The sequence below is a fragment of the Palaemon carinicauda genome, chromosome 29 (genome assembly GCF_036898095.1).
Source record: "Palaemon carinicauda isolate YSFRI2023 chromosome 29, ASM3689809v2, whole genome shotgun sequence".
NCBI lineage: Eukaryota > Metazoa > Arthropoda > Malacostraca > Decapoda > Palaemonidae > Palaemon > Palaemon carinicauda.
This window is the reverse complement of record NC_090753.1, coordinates 23,155,507-23,171,362: the sequence shown is the minus strand read 5'-3', so window position 1 is coordinate 23,171,362 and position 15,856 is coordinate 23,155,507. Positions and strand designations below refer to the sequence as shown.

Here is a 15,856-nt window from a genome sequence, read left to right as displayed (position 1 = left end):
TGTAAATATTCTATTTGTTATGTTCATAAGTTTTATTTTTTCTAACTAACTAAGATTATATATTATTTATAATGTTGTGTGTTAGTAAATGTATTGATGGTCAACATTGGTGTTTCCTTCATTCATCTGTCTTCATGCAACACTTGGTAGCAGAGCATTACGTTATCCACGGAAACATCACAGCCCAGGAGGGCCCAGCAGATTGCAGCACAACCCTGAAATCATCGAGTCACAAATACCAGGTCTGTCAACATTCCTCTTCTTTAGTTTCGTGCCAGTTAGGTGTGCAATGAATCTTGTTAGCATTTTGACAGTAAATACGTAGAAAATTTTCAGAGTACGAACTATTTGATAGTTGGTCTTTGCTTGAAGGCAAGAGATATATAGAACTATTTTTACTTGAAGGCAAAAGATATATAGCATAATATGTGAGGAAGACGTCAGTGATAGGGATATTCCTGAAAATCCAATGCCAAGGAGTATAGGGCGAAATATGAGCTGTGAATATTCTTCACCATACAAGGATATGAGGAAGTTCAAGGGTACACGAAGGGAAGTGGGATGTGACTTAGAAGAATGGGTGGATAGATTGGATGGGGATATTGAAAATATTCATGATATGTTTGGATTCATGTATGACGAGCATCAGGTATTAGCTAATGAACTTGATGATGTCAGGAAAAAGGGGTTGCAAAAGAAAGAAGTAAGAGATTATCAGTATACATTAAACAGAATCAGAGATGAATATAATGAAAAATTTGAAATAATGGAGGCCAAGCTCACATCATATTACAAACATGAAATAGAGGTTCAGTTAAACAAGGTAATGAGTAGATGTGAGGAAAAATGTAAACTTTTAGAGAACAAGTGGAAGATACGAGTACAAGTACTCGAAAGTAAAATCTCGGAAATGGACAGGAAAATATTCGTATCAAATTTGATGAATAGTAAATCAAATAAGGTTATCTGTGAGGAGGAAAGAAAAAATGAAAACACTCAAATTCAATTCACACGACCTGCACCACAGCTAGAAATGTTTTCAGGTAAAGATAGCACTAGAAGAGAAATAAAGAGGTGGCTGGAACAAGTAGACTACTGTGCAAGTCAGCTGAGTTTTAATGAAACAGAAAAAAATATTATTTGCTTGTCAAAGTTTAAGAGATCCTGCATTAACTCGTATTAAGGCTGCGAAGCCTGAAACCATGAAGGAATTAGGAAATATATTGATGAATACTTATGGAAAACGCTTGGATGAATTTGATAAAAGGAGAGAATTGTGGAGTGCAAGACAAGGCGAGACCGAAAGTGTGTGGGAATTTGTTGATAGAATTCATGAATTAGACGAGGATGTGCAAGAGAGCTGTCAAAGGGAGGCCGCAGAGAGAGAGAGAACAAAGTGAACAGTTTTCGTGAAAGGGATGAGAAACAAGCATCTAGCCACAGAGTTAAGGCAAAAATTGTGTGACAAAACATTGATCATCCTCGAAGAGGCTGGAACGTTTGTTAATGATAGATTGAAAGATGTTGATTCAAGGGAAGAAGAACAGCTAATTTTTGAAAGGAGAGAAGTTCTCTATTGTTGGTTCTGTAAAAGGCAAGGTCACATAGCTCGAAACTGTAACGCGGACAGAATAATTAATAAACCTTCAAATAATAAAATGAACGGAGCTGAAAATGGCCATAGTACTCAACAAGGATATGCAAAAAGAAAAGAATTTAATAAATTTGAAGGTAAATGCTGGAAATGTGGCTTAAGAGGTCATCCTTTTTTTAGGTGTTTAGATAATCCAGGCATGTATCATGAGCAAAGAAACTTTTATGATCGTTCAGTGTCTGGTAAGGATAAAGGGGAAAATGTAGTTAGGGAAATTCATTGTGATGAAGAGACAACCGAACAGGGAAACTGGCAAAGCCGGGCGTATTAATTAGCGTCCGGCCTAATGAAGAACCACTTAACAGTAAGGGAAAGGAAATGGAAGTCGTTGGCCTTGTGCGTTCATTGTGCAGTGAAAATCAAAACATGGAGAATTACATAGGAGAGGCGAGACCCTTAATCTGATGGTGAGAATTGGTTATGTTAGTGTTCTAGGATTATTAGATTCTGGGGCTAACTGTAGCTTGATATCAGAAAGATGGTACAATAGATTCCTGAAACCCAAAAATGTGAATCTCTACAAGGACAGTAATTACATATACGACATAGCTGGAAATGAATTGAGCATTTTAGGATATGTAGTTGTAAATATAAACGTTAATGACATTTGTGTAGAGAAATGTGTACTTTACGTTAAAAAGGATCAAGGAGTGAGAGGTCTAGGAATTAATACAAAACAAGAATGTCTGCTAGGTATGAATATTTTAATGTCTTTATTCAAGGAATGGGGACTATCACATTTATTTGAAGATGGAATCGGCTGCGGTGGTCAAAAGAGAAAAAATGAAAAGTTAGATTATTGCATGCGAAGGGTAGCTCAAAACCTCAAAGTTTGGGCAGACGATGAGAAATTAGGTTATGCAATTTGTGTACCTACACAAAATAGGAAAATCCCTGGTCGAAGTAGGAAGGTGATCAAAGTATTTATTGATAAACTGAAGAATGTTCCCAGGGAGAATATTTTGTTAGAAGGCATTGTAAGTGAAAAAATTGACGATCTACAGCCAGGTGTACATATAATTCCTAGTTTTACAGCTATTGAATGGGGTGTAGGTTTTGTTTGTTTGGCAAACTGGAATGAGGACGAAATAACAATAGAAGCAAATGGAAGGATTGCGGAAGCAACTTTAGCCGTAGTAGAAAACAAAAAGACTTGTTCAGATAATAAGATATTAACAAAAAGAGAATTAAGGGATTTTAGGAAAGCACTAGGAATACAGGTTAATGAAAACATAAATGAAGAGGCTTTATGTAAAGTGGAAGAGCTTATTCATAGGTATAGAGACTGTTTTGAGCTTCATGAAGAGGACTTGGGTACAGCAAAGGGATGGGAACACGAAATAAAACTAACAAATGAAACTCCCATTAAACTGCCATACAGGCGAATTGCCCCTGCCTTAATACCAGAGGCCAAAGAACTGTTAGAGGATCTGACAAGAAGAGGAGTTATTGAGGAAAGTAAAAGCCCTTATGCTGCACCAATAGTTTTGGTAAAAAAGAAAGGAGGGGGGCTTAGGTTAACTATTGATTATCGGAAGTTGAATAAGATAACTATTAAGGACGCTTTTCCTCTACCGAGAATATCTGAAAGTCTGGACGTATTAGAAGGGGGTAACTTCTTTTCTACGTTTGACTTGGCACAAGGTTATCATCAGATTCTATTAAAAAAAGACGATAGGCATAAGACAGCATTTTCTGTCCCTTGGGGTCATTACCAGTACAGGAGGTGTCCAATAGGACTCACAAATAGCCCTGCTACATTTCAGAGGTGTATGGAAAACATTTTGGGAGACTTTGTTTATGATTTTTTACTTATTTATCTGGATGATCTTATTATCTTTACAAACTCTATTGATGAACATTTAGAAAAAGTTGAATTATTATTAAAAAGGTTAAGAAATTTTGGCCTGAGGTTAAAGCCGAATAAATGTCATTTTCTGAAGACTAGCGTCAGATATTTAGGATTTATAATCAGTAATGGCGGTATTGGTCCAGACCCAGAAAAGGTGAGGGCTGTAGAAGAGTGGAAAAGACCAGAGACTGTAAAAGAGGTAAGAGGTTTTTTAGGATTCTGTAGTTTCTACAGGCGTTTTATAAAAAATTTTGCTCAAATTGCTAAACCACTCAACACACTGTTAGAGGGAAAAATAAAGAAATCTAGCGAGAAAGTTGCGGATAAATGGCAGGAGAAAGAAGAACAGGCATTTCAGACGCTAAAACAATCTCTCATCAATGCTCCCATATTGCAAGGGATTGAATTTGGTAAGGACTTTACTTTAGAAATCGATGCAAGTTTTGAAGGTCTAGGGGCAGTATTATCACAAAAACGCGGCAAGAAGCTACATCCAGTAGCTTATGCTAGTCGATCCTTAAGAAAGTATGAGAGAAACATGAGAAATTATAGCTCAAGGAAGTTGGAATTATGTGGTCTGCATTGGGCAATGGCTGAGAAGTTCAAGATGTATCGGATTGGAAGTAGGTGCACTGTTTTTACAGATAATGGGCCTCTAAGTAACTGGAGTTCAGCTAAGCTAGATCATACTGAACAGAAATGGGTGGCAGATTTAGCAGTGTTTGATTTTGAAATAAAGTTTAAGCCAGGAAAAGAAAACTCTAATGCTGATGCGCTCTCGAGCCAGGTTAGGGACGCAGAAGAGCCTGGTGGTGATGATATCTGGATTGAACCTTATGTAACAAGTGACTCCGTCAGAGTCATCATGTCACAGGACATATTAGACTGGGAGGATGTAGAGACCAAGCAAAAGACATGTCCTATTTTAACAGTTGTTAGAAAATGGATTTTTGGTGAACCGGCGGAAACAGAGATTCTTAAATTACAACCTGAATTAATCACATGGAAGAGAGAATTAGAAAATTTACAGATAAAAAAAGAAATAATTTATAAAGTAGATACCAACGAATTCCAAAGATCAAAATGGAGGTTAGCAGTTCCATTAAGCCTTCGGAAAAAGTGTTTGTGGGAACTCCATGATAAATTTGGTCACCAGGGAATAGATAGAACAGAGAAAGTTTTAACTGATAGGGTTTATTGGCCAAATGTTAGGGGTTTTGTAAGGGAATATATTCAAAATTGCTTAGTATGTTTGACCACAAAGGAGGAGATGCCGGGGGTTAAAACAACTCCAGTTTACATTGAAACCAGTAGACCATTTGAACTTATCGCTATGGACTTCTGTTCTGTTGAGAAATCTTCAACGGGTAAAGAGCACATTCTTGTTTTAACGGATATGTTTAGCAAATTTTTATGGGCGTTCCTTACTAAAGACCAAAAAGCTACCACTGTGGCCCGAATTTTGGTCAACGAGGTATTTTATAAATTTGGAATTCCGGAAAGACTACATTCTGACCAAGGTAGAAATTTTGAAAGCAGTTTGGTTCGGTCAATTTGTAAAATCTTTGATATCTCAAAATCTCGAACGTCTCCTTACCATCCGCAGGGAAATGGCCAGACAGAACGGGCAAACAGAACAATATATAGTTTATTGCGAACACTGGATGAAGAGAAAAAGCAAAAATGGCCTTTATATCTCCAGTCACTAATCTCAATTTATAACTCAACCCCTCATTCAGTAACAGGATATTCTCCTTATTTTTTGTTATTTGGTAGAGAACCAAAATTAAGTATTGACTGTTGGGACCCTGATTTAGATACTGGAGGGACACAAAGAGATAAGGAATGGATTAATAAGCAATTGAAGATACAGAGAGAAGCATGGGAAATGGCAGGGCATAACACTCTTAAAAACTGGACATCGAAAGCAAAGGGCAGGTTGCAACAGTCAGGGGATAACGAATTAAAGGTAGGGCAAAAGGTTTTGATAAGAGAAAACCAAGTAATTGGGAGAACAAAGTTACAGGATAGGTTTAAGAGTGAGGAATGGGTCATTGAAAAAATATTAGATGACAAATGTGGCCTATTTAGAATACGACCAGTTGGGTATGAATCTAAAGTAATACACAGAGCCAATATCAGATCATTAAAGTCTTGTAGAGTAAATACTGATAATCCAACCGCTAGAATTGCCGATGAAGATGAGGTTGAAATGCGTGATATGGAAGAGGTCTTGAGGAAATTTGGTATTGATACCGATAAAATAAATGGGAATGGAGAAGAACGAGAAACATTGCCTTCACTTAGTATAAGTAATGATAAAGAAAACAAAGGTAATATAAATGACAGCTTTAATAAACGTCTTAGGAGATCCGAAAGATTGAAAGAGAAAAGGGAAAAAACAAATGAAAACAAAGTGTAAAACTTTATAATATTTTTTCGATGGGGACATCGACAAAAGACGGGGGTTAATGTATAGCACTTAACAATTACATTAGTTATGATGTTAAAATTGGCACGTTACATTTATGAAGAGGTTGTTGATTATAAGTTTAAGAAATGTCAATACGCTTGTTTGTTTCTTTTAAAGGCAATTTCCCAGGATATCCAGACTACCACTAGGAGCATCTCCAATCAATACTCCCCCAGTTGGAGTACTCAAGCGAAGAGGACCACCAAACAAACAGAAAACCAAGTGAAACAGCCTGCACGAAAAGGAACACTTCCTTGATAACATGATTACGGGCAGCAGGTTATCCTGATTTAAAAAGGGCTCTTATGTTTCTTGTGTTGTGCTATTCCTGGTACGTGATCAACTAATCTGACATGTAAAGAATCATTATGACTAATAGTGCAAAGTGAAGTTTGTATAAATGTAAATATTCTATTTGTTATGTTCATAAGTTTTATTTTTTCTAACTAACTAAGATTATATATTATTTATAGGGTTGTGTGTTAGTAAATGTATTGATGGTCAACATTGGTGTTTCCTTCATTCATCCGTCTTCATGCAACACTTGGTAGCAGAGCATTACGTTATCCACGGAAACATCACAGCCCAGGAGGGCCCAGCAGATTGCAGCACAACCCTGAAATCATCGAGTCACAAATACCAGGTCTGTCGACATTCCTCTTCTTTAGTTTCGTGCCAGTTAGGTGTGCAATGAATCTTGTTAGCATTTTGACAGTAAATACGTAGAAAATTTTCAGAGTACGAACTATTTGATAGTTGGTCTTTGCTTGAAGGCAAGAGATATATAGAACTATTTTTACTTGAAGGCAAAAGATATATAGCATAATGAGTGAGGAAGACGTCAGTGATAGGGATATTCCTGAAAATCCAATGCCAAGGAGTATAGGGCGAAATATGAGCTGTGAATATTCTTCACCATACAAGGATATGAGGAAGTTCAAGGGTACACGAAGGGAAGTGGGATGTGACTTAGAAGAATGGGTGGATAGATTGGATGGGGATATTGAAAATATTCATGATATGATTGAATTCATGTATGACGAGCATCAGGTATTAGCTAATGAACTAGATGATGTCAGGAAAAAGGGGTTGCAAAAGAAAGAAGTAAGAGATTATCAGTATACATTAAACAGAATCAGAGATGAATATAATGAAAAATTTGTTATTATGGAGGCCAAGATCACATCATATTACAAACATGAAATAGAGGTTCAGTTAAACAAGGTAATGAGTAGATGTGAGGAAAAATGTAAACTTTTAGAGAACGAGTGGAAGATACGAGTACAAGTACTCGAAAGTAAAATCTTGGAAATGGACAGGAAAATATTCGTATCAAATTTGATGAATAGTAAATCAAATAAGGTTATCTGTGAGGAGGAAAGAAAAAATGAAAACACTCAAATTCAATTCACACGACCTGCACCACAGCTAGAAATGTTTTCAGGTAAAGATAGCACTAGAAGAGAAATAAAGAGGTGGCTGGAACAAGTAGACTACTGTGCAAGTCAGCTGAGTTTTAATGAAACAGAAAAAAATATTATTTGCTTGTCAAAGTTTAAGAGATCCTGCATTAACTCGTATTAAGGCTGCGAAGCCTGAAACCATGAAGGAATTAGGAAATATATTGATGAATACTTATGGAAAACGCTTGGATGAATTTGATAAAAGGAGAGAATTGTGGAGTGCAAGACAAGGCGAGACCGAAAGTGTGTGGGAATTTGTTGATAGAATTCATGAATTAGACGAGGATGTGCAAGAGAGCTGTCAAAGGGAGGCCGCAGAGAGAGAGAGAACAAAGTGAACAGTTTTCGTGAAAGGGATGAGAAACAAGCATCTAGCCACAGAGTTAAGGCAAAAATTGTGTGACAAAACATTGATCATCCTCGAATAGGCTGGAACGTTTGTTAATGATAGATTGAAAGATGTTGATTCAAGGGAAGAAGAACAGCTAATTTTTGAAAGGAGAGAAGTTCTCTATTGTTGGTTCTGTAAAAGGCAAGGTCACATAGCTCGAAACTGTAACGCGGACAGAATAATTAATAAACCTTCAAATAATAAAATGAACGGAGCTGAAAATGGCCATAGTACTCAACAAGGATATGCAAAAAGAAAAGAATTTAATAAATTTGAAGGTAAATGCTGGAAATGTGGCTTAAGAGGTCATCCTTTTTTTAGGTGTTTAGATAATCCAGGCATGTATCATGAGCAAAGAAACTTTTATGATCGTTCAGTGTCTGGTAAGGATAAAGGGGAAAATGTAGTTAGGGAAATTCATTGTGATGAAGAGACAACCGAACAGGGAAACTGGCAAAGCCGGGCGTATTAATTAGCGTCCGGCCTAATGAAGAACCACTTAACAGTAAGGGAAAGGAAATGGAAGTCGTTGGCCTTGTGCGTTCATTGTGCAGTGAAAATCAAAACATGGAGAATTACATAGGAGAGGCGAGACCCTTAATCTGATGGTGAGAATTGGTGATGTTAGTGTTCTAGGATTATTAGATTCTGGGGCTAACTGTAGCTTGATATCAGAAAGATGGTACAATAGATTCCTGACCCCCCAAAAATGTGAATCTCTACAAGGACAGTAATTACATATACGACATAGCTGGAAATGAATTGAGCATTTTAGGATATGTAGTTGTAAATATAAACGTTAATGACATTTGTGTAGAGAAATGTGTACTTTACGTTAAAAAGGATCAAGGAGTGAGAGGTCTAGGAATTAATACAAAACAAGAATGTCTGCTAGGTATGAATATTTTAATGTCTTTATTCAAGGAATGGGGACTATCACATTTATTTGAAGATGGAATCGGCTGCGGTGGTCAAAAGAGAAAAAATGAAAAGTTAGATTATTGCATGCGAAGGGTAGCTCAAAACCTCAAAGTTTGGGCAGACGATGAGAAATTAGGTTATGCAATTTGTGTACCTACACAAAATAGGAAAATCCCTGGTCGAAGTAGGAAGGTGATCAAAGTATTTATTGATAAACTGAAGAATGTTCCCAGGGAGAATATTTTGTTAGAAGGCATTGTAAGTGAAAAAATTGACGATCTACAGCCAGGTGTACATATAATTCCTAGTTTTACAGCTATTGAATGGGGTGTAGGTTTTGTTTGTTTGGCAAACTGGAATGAGGACGAAATAACAATAGAAGCAAATGGAAGGATTGCGGAAGCAACTTTAGCCGTAGTAGAAAACAAAAAGACTTGTTCAGATAATAAGATATTAACAAAAAGAGAATTAAGGGATTTTAGGAAAGCACTAGGAATACAGGTTAATGAAAACATAAATGAAGAGGCCTTATGTAAAGTGGAAGAGCTTATTCATAGGTATAGAGACTGTTTTGAGCTTCATGAAGAGGACTTGGGTACAGCAAAGGGATGGGAACACGAAATAAAACTAACAAATGAAACTCCCATTAAACTGCCATACAGGCGAATTGCCCCTGCCTTAATACCAGAGGCCAAAGAACTGTTAGAGGATCTGACAAGAAGAGGAGTTATTGAGGAAAGTAAAAGCCCTTATGCTGCACCAATAGTTTTGGTAAAAAAGAAAGGAGGGGGGCTTAGGTTAACTATTGATTATCGGAAGTTGAATAAGATAACTATTAAGGACGCTTTCCCTCTACCGAGAATATCTGAAAGTCTGGACGTATTAGAAGGGGGTAACTTCTTTTCTACGTTTGACTTGGCACAAGGTTATCATCAGATTCTATTAAAAAAAGACGATAGGCATAAGACAGCATTTTCTGTCCCTTGGGGTCATTACCAGTACAGGAGGTGTCCAATGGGACTCACAAATAGCCCTGCTACATTTCAGAGGTGTATGGAAAACATTTTGGGAGACTTTGTTTATGATTTTTTACTTATTTATCTGGATGATCTTATTATCTTTACAAACTCTATTGATGAACATTTAGAAAAAGTTGAATTATTATTAAAAAGGTTAAGAAATTTTGGCCTGAGGTTAAAGCCGAATAAATGTCATTTTCTGAAGACTAGCGTCAGATATTTAGGATTTATAATCAGTAATGACGGTATTGGTCCAGACCCAGAAAAGGTGAGGGCTGTAGAAGAGAGGAAAAGACCAGAGACTGTAAAAGAGGTGAGAGGTTTTTTAGGATTCTGTAGTTTCTACAGGCGTTTTATAAAAAATTTTGCTCAAATTGCTAAACCACTCAACACACTGTTAGAGGGAAAAATAAAGAAATCTAGCGAGAAAGTTGCGGATAAATGGCAGGAGAAAGAAGAACAGGCATTTCAGACGCTAAAACAATCTCTCATCAATGCTCCCATATTGCAAGGGATTGAATTTGGTAAGGACTTTACTTTAGAAATCGATGCAAGTTTTGAAGGTCTAGGGGCAGTATTATCACAAAAACGCGGCAAGAAGCTACATCCAGTAGCTTATGCTCAAAAGAGAAAAAATGAAAAGTTAGATTATTGCATGCGAAGGGTAGCTCAAAACCTCAAAGTTTGGGCAGACGATGAGAAATTAGGTTATGCAATTTGTGTACCTACACAAAATAGGAAAATCCCTGGTCGAAGTAGGAAGGTGATCAAAGTATTTATTGATAAACTGAAGAATGTTCCCAGGGAGAATATTTTGTTAGAAGGCATTGTAAGTGAAAAAATTGACGATCTACAGCCAGGTGTACATATAATTCCTAGTTTTGCAGCTATTGAATGGGGTGTAGGTTTTGTTTGTTTGGCAAACTGGAATGAGGACGAAATAACAATAGAAGCAAATGGAAGGATTGCGGAAGCAACTTTAGCCGTAGTAGAAAACAAAAAGACTTGTTCAGATAATAAGATATTAAAAAAAGGGAATTAAGGGATTTTAGGAAAGCACTAGGAATACAGGTTAATGAAAACATAAATGAAGAGGCTTTATGTAAAGTGGAAGAGCTTATTCATAGGTATAGAGACTGTTTTGAGCTTCATGAAGAGGACTTGGGTACAGCAAAGGGATGGGAACACGAAATAAAACTAACAAATGAAACTCCCATTAAACTGCCATACAGGCGAATTGCCCCTGCCTTAATACCAGAGGCCAAAGAACTGTTAGAGGATCTGACAAGAAGAGGAGTTATTGAGGAAAGTAAAAGCCCTTATGCTGCACCAATAGTTTTGGTAAAAAAGAAAGGAGGGGGGCTTAGGTTAACTATTGATTATCGGAAGTTGAATAAGATAACTATTAAGGACGCTTTTCCTCTACCGAGAATATCTGAAAGTCTGGACGTATTAGAAGGGGGTAACTTCTTTTCTACGTTTGACTTGGCACAAGGTTATCATCAGATTCTATTAAAAAAAGACGATAGGCATAAGACAGCATTTTCTGTCCCTTGGGGTCATTACCAGTACAGGAGGTGTCCAATAGGACTCACAAATAGCCCTGCTACATTTCAGAGGTGTATGGAAAACATTTTGGGAGACTTTGTTTATGATTTTTTACTTATTTATCTGGATGATCTTATTATCTTTACAAACTCTATTGATGAACATTTAGAAAAAGTTGAATTATTATTAAAAAGGTTAAGAAATTTTGGCCTGAGGTTAAAGCCGAATAAATGTCATTTTCTGAAGACTAGCGTCAGATATTTAGGATTTATAATCAGTAATGGCGGTATTGGTCCAGACCCAGAAAAGGTGAGGGCTGTAGAAGAGTGGAAAAGACCAGAGACTGTAAAAGAGGTAAGAGGTTTTTTAGGATTCTGTAGTTTCTACAGGCGTTTTATAAAAAATTTTGCTCAAATTGCTAAACCACTCAACACACTGTCAGAGGGAAAAATAAAGAAATCTAGCGAGAAAGTTGCGGATAAATGGCAGGAGAAAGAAGAACAGGCATTTCAGACGCTAAAACAATCTCTCATCAATGCTCCCATATTGCAAGGGATTGAATTTGGTAAGGACTTTACTTTAGAAATCGATGCAAGTTTTGAAGGTCTAGGGGCAGTATTATCACAAAAACGCGGCAAGAAGCTACATCCAGTAGCTTATGCTAGTCGATCCTTAAGAAAGTATGAGAGAAACATGAGAAATTATAGCTCAAGGAAGTTGGAATTATGTGGTCTGCATTGGGCAATGGCTGAGAAGTTCAAGATGTATCGGATTGGAAGTAGGTGCACTGTTTTTACAGATAATGGGCCTCTAAGTAACTGGAGTTCAGCTAAGCTAGATCATACTGAACAGAAATGGGTGGCAGATTTAGCAGTGTTTGATTTTGAAATAAAGTTTAAGCCAGGAAAAGAAAACTCTAATGCTGATGCGCTCTCGAGCCAGGTTAGGGACGCAGAAGAGCCTGGTGGTGATGATATCTGGATTGAACCTTATGTAACAAGTGACTCCGTCAGAGTCATCATGTCACAGGACATATTAGACTGGGAGGATGTAGAGACCAAGCAAAAGACATGTCCTATTTTAACAGTTGTTAGAAAATGGATTTTTGGTGAACCGGCGGAAACAGAGATTCTTAAATTACAACCTGAATTAATCACATGGAAGAGAGAATTAGAAAATTTACAGATAAAAAAAGAAATAATTTATAAAGTAGATACCAACGAATTCCAAAGATCAAAATGGAGGTTAGCAGTTCCATTAAGCCTTCGGAAAAAGTGTTTGTGGGAACTCCATGATAAATTTGGTCACCAGGGAATAGATAGAACAGAGAAAGTTTTAACTGAGAGGGTTTATTGGCCAAATGTTAGGGGTTTTGTAAGGGAATATATTCAAAATTGCTTAGTATGTTTGACCACAAAGGAGGAGATGCCGGGGGTTAAAACAACTCCAGTTTACATTGAAACCAGTAGACCATTTGAACTTATCGCTATGGACTTCTGTTCTGTTGAGAAATCTTCAACGGGTAAAGAGCACATTCTTGTTTTAACGGATATGTTTAGCAAATTTTTATGGGCGTTCCTTACTAAAGACCAAAAAGCTACCACTGTGGCCCGAATTTTGGTCAACGAGGTATTTTATAAATTTGGAATTCCGGAAAGACTACATTCTGACCAAGGTAGAAATTTTGAAAGCAGTTTGGTTCGGTCAATTTGTAAAATCTTTGATATCTCAAAATCTCGAACGTCTCCTTACCATCCGCAGGGAAATGGCCAGACAGAACGGGCAAACAGAACAATATATAGTTTATTGCGAACACTGGATGAAGAGAAAAAGCAAAAATGGCCTTTATATCTCCAGTCACTAATCTCAATTTATAACTCAACCCCTCATTCAGTAACAGGATATTCTCCTTATTTTTTGTTATTTGGTAGAGAACCAAAATTAAGTATTGACTGTTGGGACCCTGATTTAGATATTGGAGGGACACAAAGAGATAAGGAATGGATTAATAAGCAATTGAAGATACAGAGAGAAGCATGGGAAATGGCAGGGCATAACACTCTTAAAAACTGGACATCGAAAGCAAAGGGCAGGTTGCAACAGTCAGGGGATAACGAATTAAAGGTAGGGCAAAAGGTTTTGATAAGAGAAAACCAAGTAATTGGGAGAACAAAGTTACAGGATAGGTTTAAGAGTGAGGAATGGGTCATTGAAAAAATATTAGATGACAAATGTGGCCTATTTAGAATACGACCAGTTGGGTATGAATCTAAAGTAATACACAGAGCCAATATCAGATCATTAAAGTCTTGTAGAGTAAATACTGATAATCCAACCGCTAGAATTGCCGATGAAGATGAGGTTGAAATGCGTGATATGGAAGAGGTCTTGAGGAAATTTGGTATTGATACCGATAAAATAAATGGGAATGGAGAAGAACGAGAAACATTGCCTTCACTTAGTATAAGTAATGATAAAGAAAACAAAGGTAATATAAATGACAGCTTTAATAAACGTCTTAGGAGATCCGAAAGATTGAAAGAGAAAAGGGAAAAAACAAATGAAAACAAAGTGTAAAACTTTATAATATTTTTTCGATGGGGACATCGACAAAAGACGGGGGTTAATGTATAGCACTTAACAATTACATTAGTTATGATGTTAAAATTGGCACGTTACATTTATGAAGAGGTTGTTGATTATAAGTTTAAGAAATGTCAATACGCTTGTTTGTTTCTTTTAAAGGCAATTTCCCAGGATATCCAGACTACCACTAGGAGCATCTCCAATCAATACTCCCCCAGTTGGAGTACTCAAGCGAAGAGGACCACCAAACAAACAGAAAACCAAGTGAAACAGCCTGCACGAAAAGGAACACTTCCTTGATAACATGATTACGGGCAGCAGGTTATCCTGATTTAAAAAGGGCTCTTATGTTTCTTGTGTTGTGCTATTCCTGGTACGTGATCAACTAATCTGACATGTAAAGAATCATTATGACTAATAGTGCAAAGTGAAGTTTGTATAAATGTAAATATTCTATTTGTTATGTTCATAAGTTTTATTTTTTCTAACTAACTAAGATTATATATTATTTATAGGGTTGTGTGTTAGTAAATGTATTGATGGTCAACATTGGTGTTTCCTTCATTCATCCGTCTTCATGCAACACTTGGTAGCAGAGCATTACGTTATCCACGGAAACATCACAGCCCAGGAGGGCCCAGCAGATTGCAGCACAACCCTGAAATCATCGAGTCACAAATACCAGGTCTGTCGACATTCCTCTTCTTTAGTTTCGTGCCAGTTAGGTGTGCAATGAATCTTGTTAGCATTTTGACAGTAAATACGTAGAAAATTTTCAGAGTACGAACTATTTGATAGTTGGTCTTTGCTTGAAGGCAAGAGATATATAGAACTATTTTTACTTGAAGGCAAAAGATATATAGCATAATGAGTGAGGAAGACGTCAGTGATAGGGATATTCCTGAAAATCCAATGCCAAGGAGTATAGGGCGAAATATGAGCTGTGAATATTCTTCACCATACAAGGATATGAGGAAGTTCAAGGGTACACGAAGGGAAGTGGGATGTGACTTAGAAGAATGGGTGGATAGATTGGATGGGGATATTGAAAATATTCATGATATGATTGAATTCATGTATGACGAGCATCAGGTATTAGCTAATGAACTAGATGATGTCAGGAAAAAGGGGTTGCAAAAGAAAGAAGTAAGAGATTATCAGTATACATTAAACAGAATCAGAGATGAATATAATGAAAAATTTGTTATTATGGAGGCCAAGATCACATCATATTACAAACATGAAATAGAGGTTCAGTTAAACAAGGTAATGAGTAGATGTGAGGAAAAATGTAAACTTTTAGAGAACGAGTGGAAGATACGAGTACAAGTACTCGAAAGTAAAATCTTGGAAATGGACAGGAAAATATTCGTATCAAATTTGATGAATAGTAAATCAAATAAGGTTATCTGTGAGGAGGAAAGAAAAAATGAAAACACTCAAATTCAATTCACACGACCTGCACCACAGCTAGAAATGTTTTCAGGTAAAGATAGCACTAGAAGAGAAATAAAGAGGTGGCTGGAACAAGTAGACTACTGTGCAAGTCAGCTGAGTTTTAATGAAACAGAAAAAAATATTATTTGCTTGTCAAAGTTTAAGAGATCCTGCATTAACTCGTATTAAGGCTGCGAAGCCTGAAACCATGAAGGAATTAGGAAATATATTGATGAATACTTATGGAAAACGCTTGGATGAATTTGATAAAAGGAGAGAATTGTGGAGTGCAAGACAAGGCGAGACCGAAAGTGTGTGGGAATTTGTTGATAGAATTCATGAATTAGACGAGGATGTGCAAGAGAGCTGTCAAAGGGAGGCCGCAGAGAGAGAGAGAACAAAGTGAACAGTTTTCGTGAAAGGGATGAGAAACAAGCATCTAGCCACAGAGTTAAGGCAAAAATTGTGTGACAAAACATTGATCATCCTCGAATAGGCTGGAACGTTTGTTA

At 36.9% G+C, this 15,856-nt stretch overlaps 1 long non-coding RNA gene across 1 annotated transcript; it reads left to right on the top strand.

The window, feature by feature from the left end:
• The first annotated feature begins 128 nt into the window (after nucleotides 1-128).
• Nucleotides 129-14,585, top strand: LOC137622758 (uncharacterized). The gene is made up of 3 exons (XR_011040466.1): nucleotides 129-242; nucleotides 6,097-6,622; nucleotides 14,067-14,585. It is a non-coding gene; the product is annotated as an uncharacterized lncRNA (long non-coding RNA).
• The last annotated feature ends 1,271 nt before the right edge of the window (nucleotides 14,586-15,856 follow it).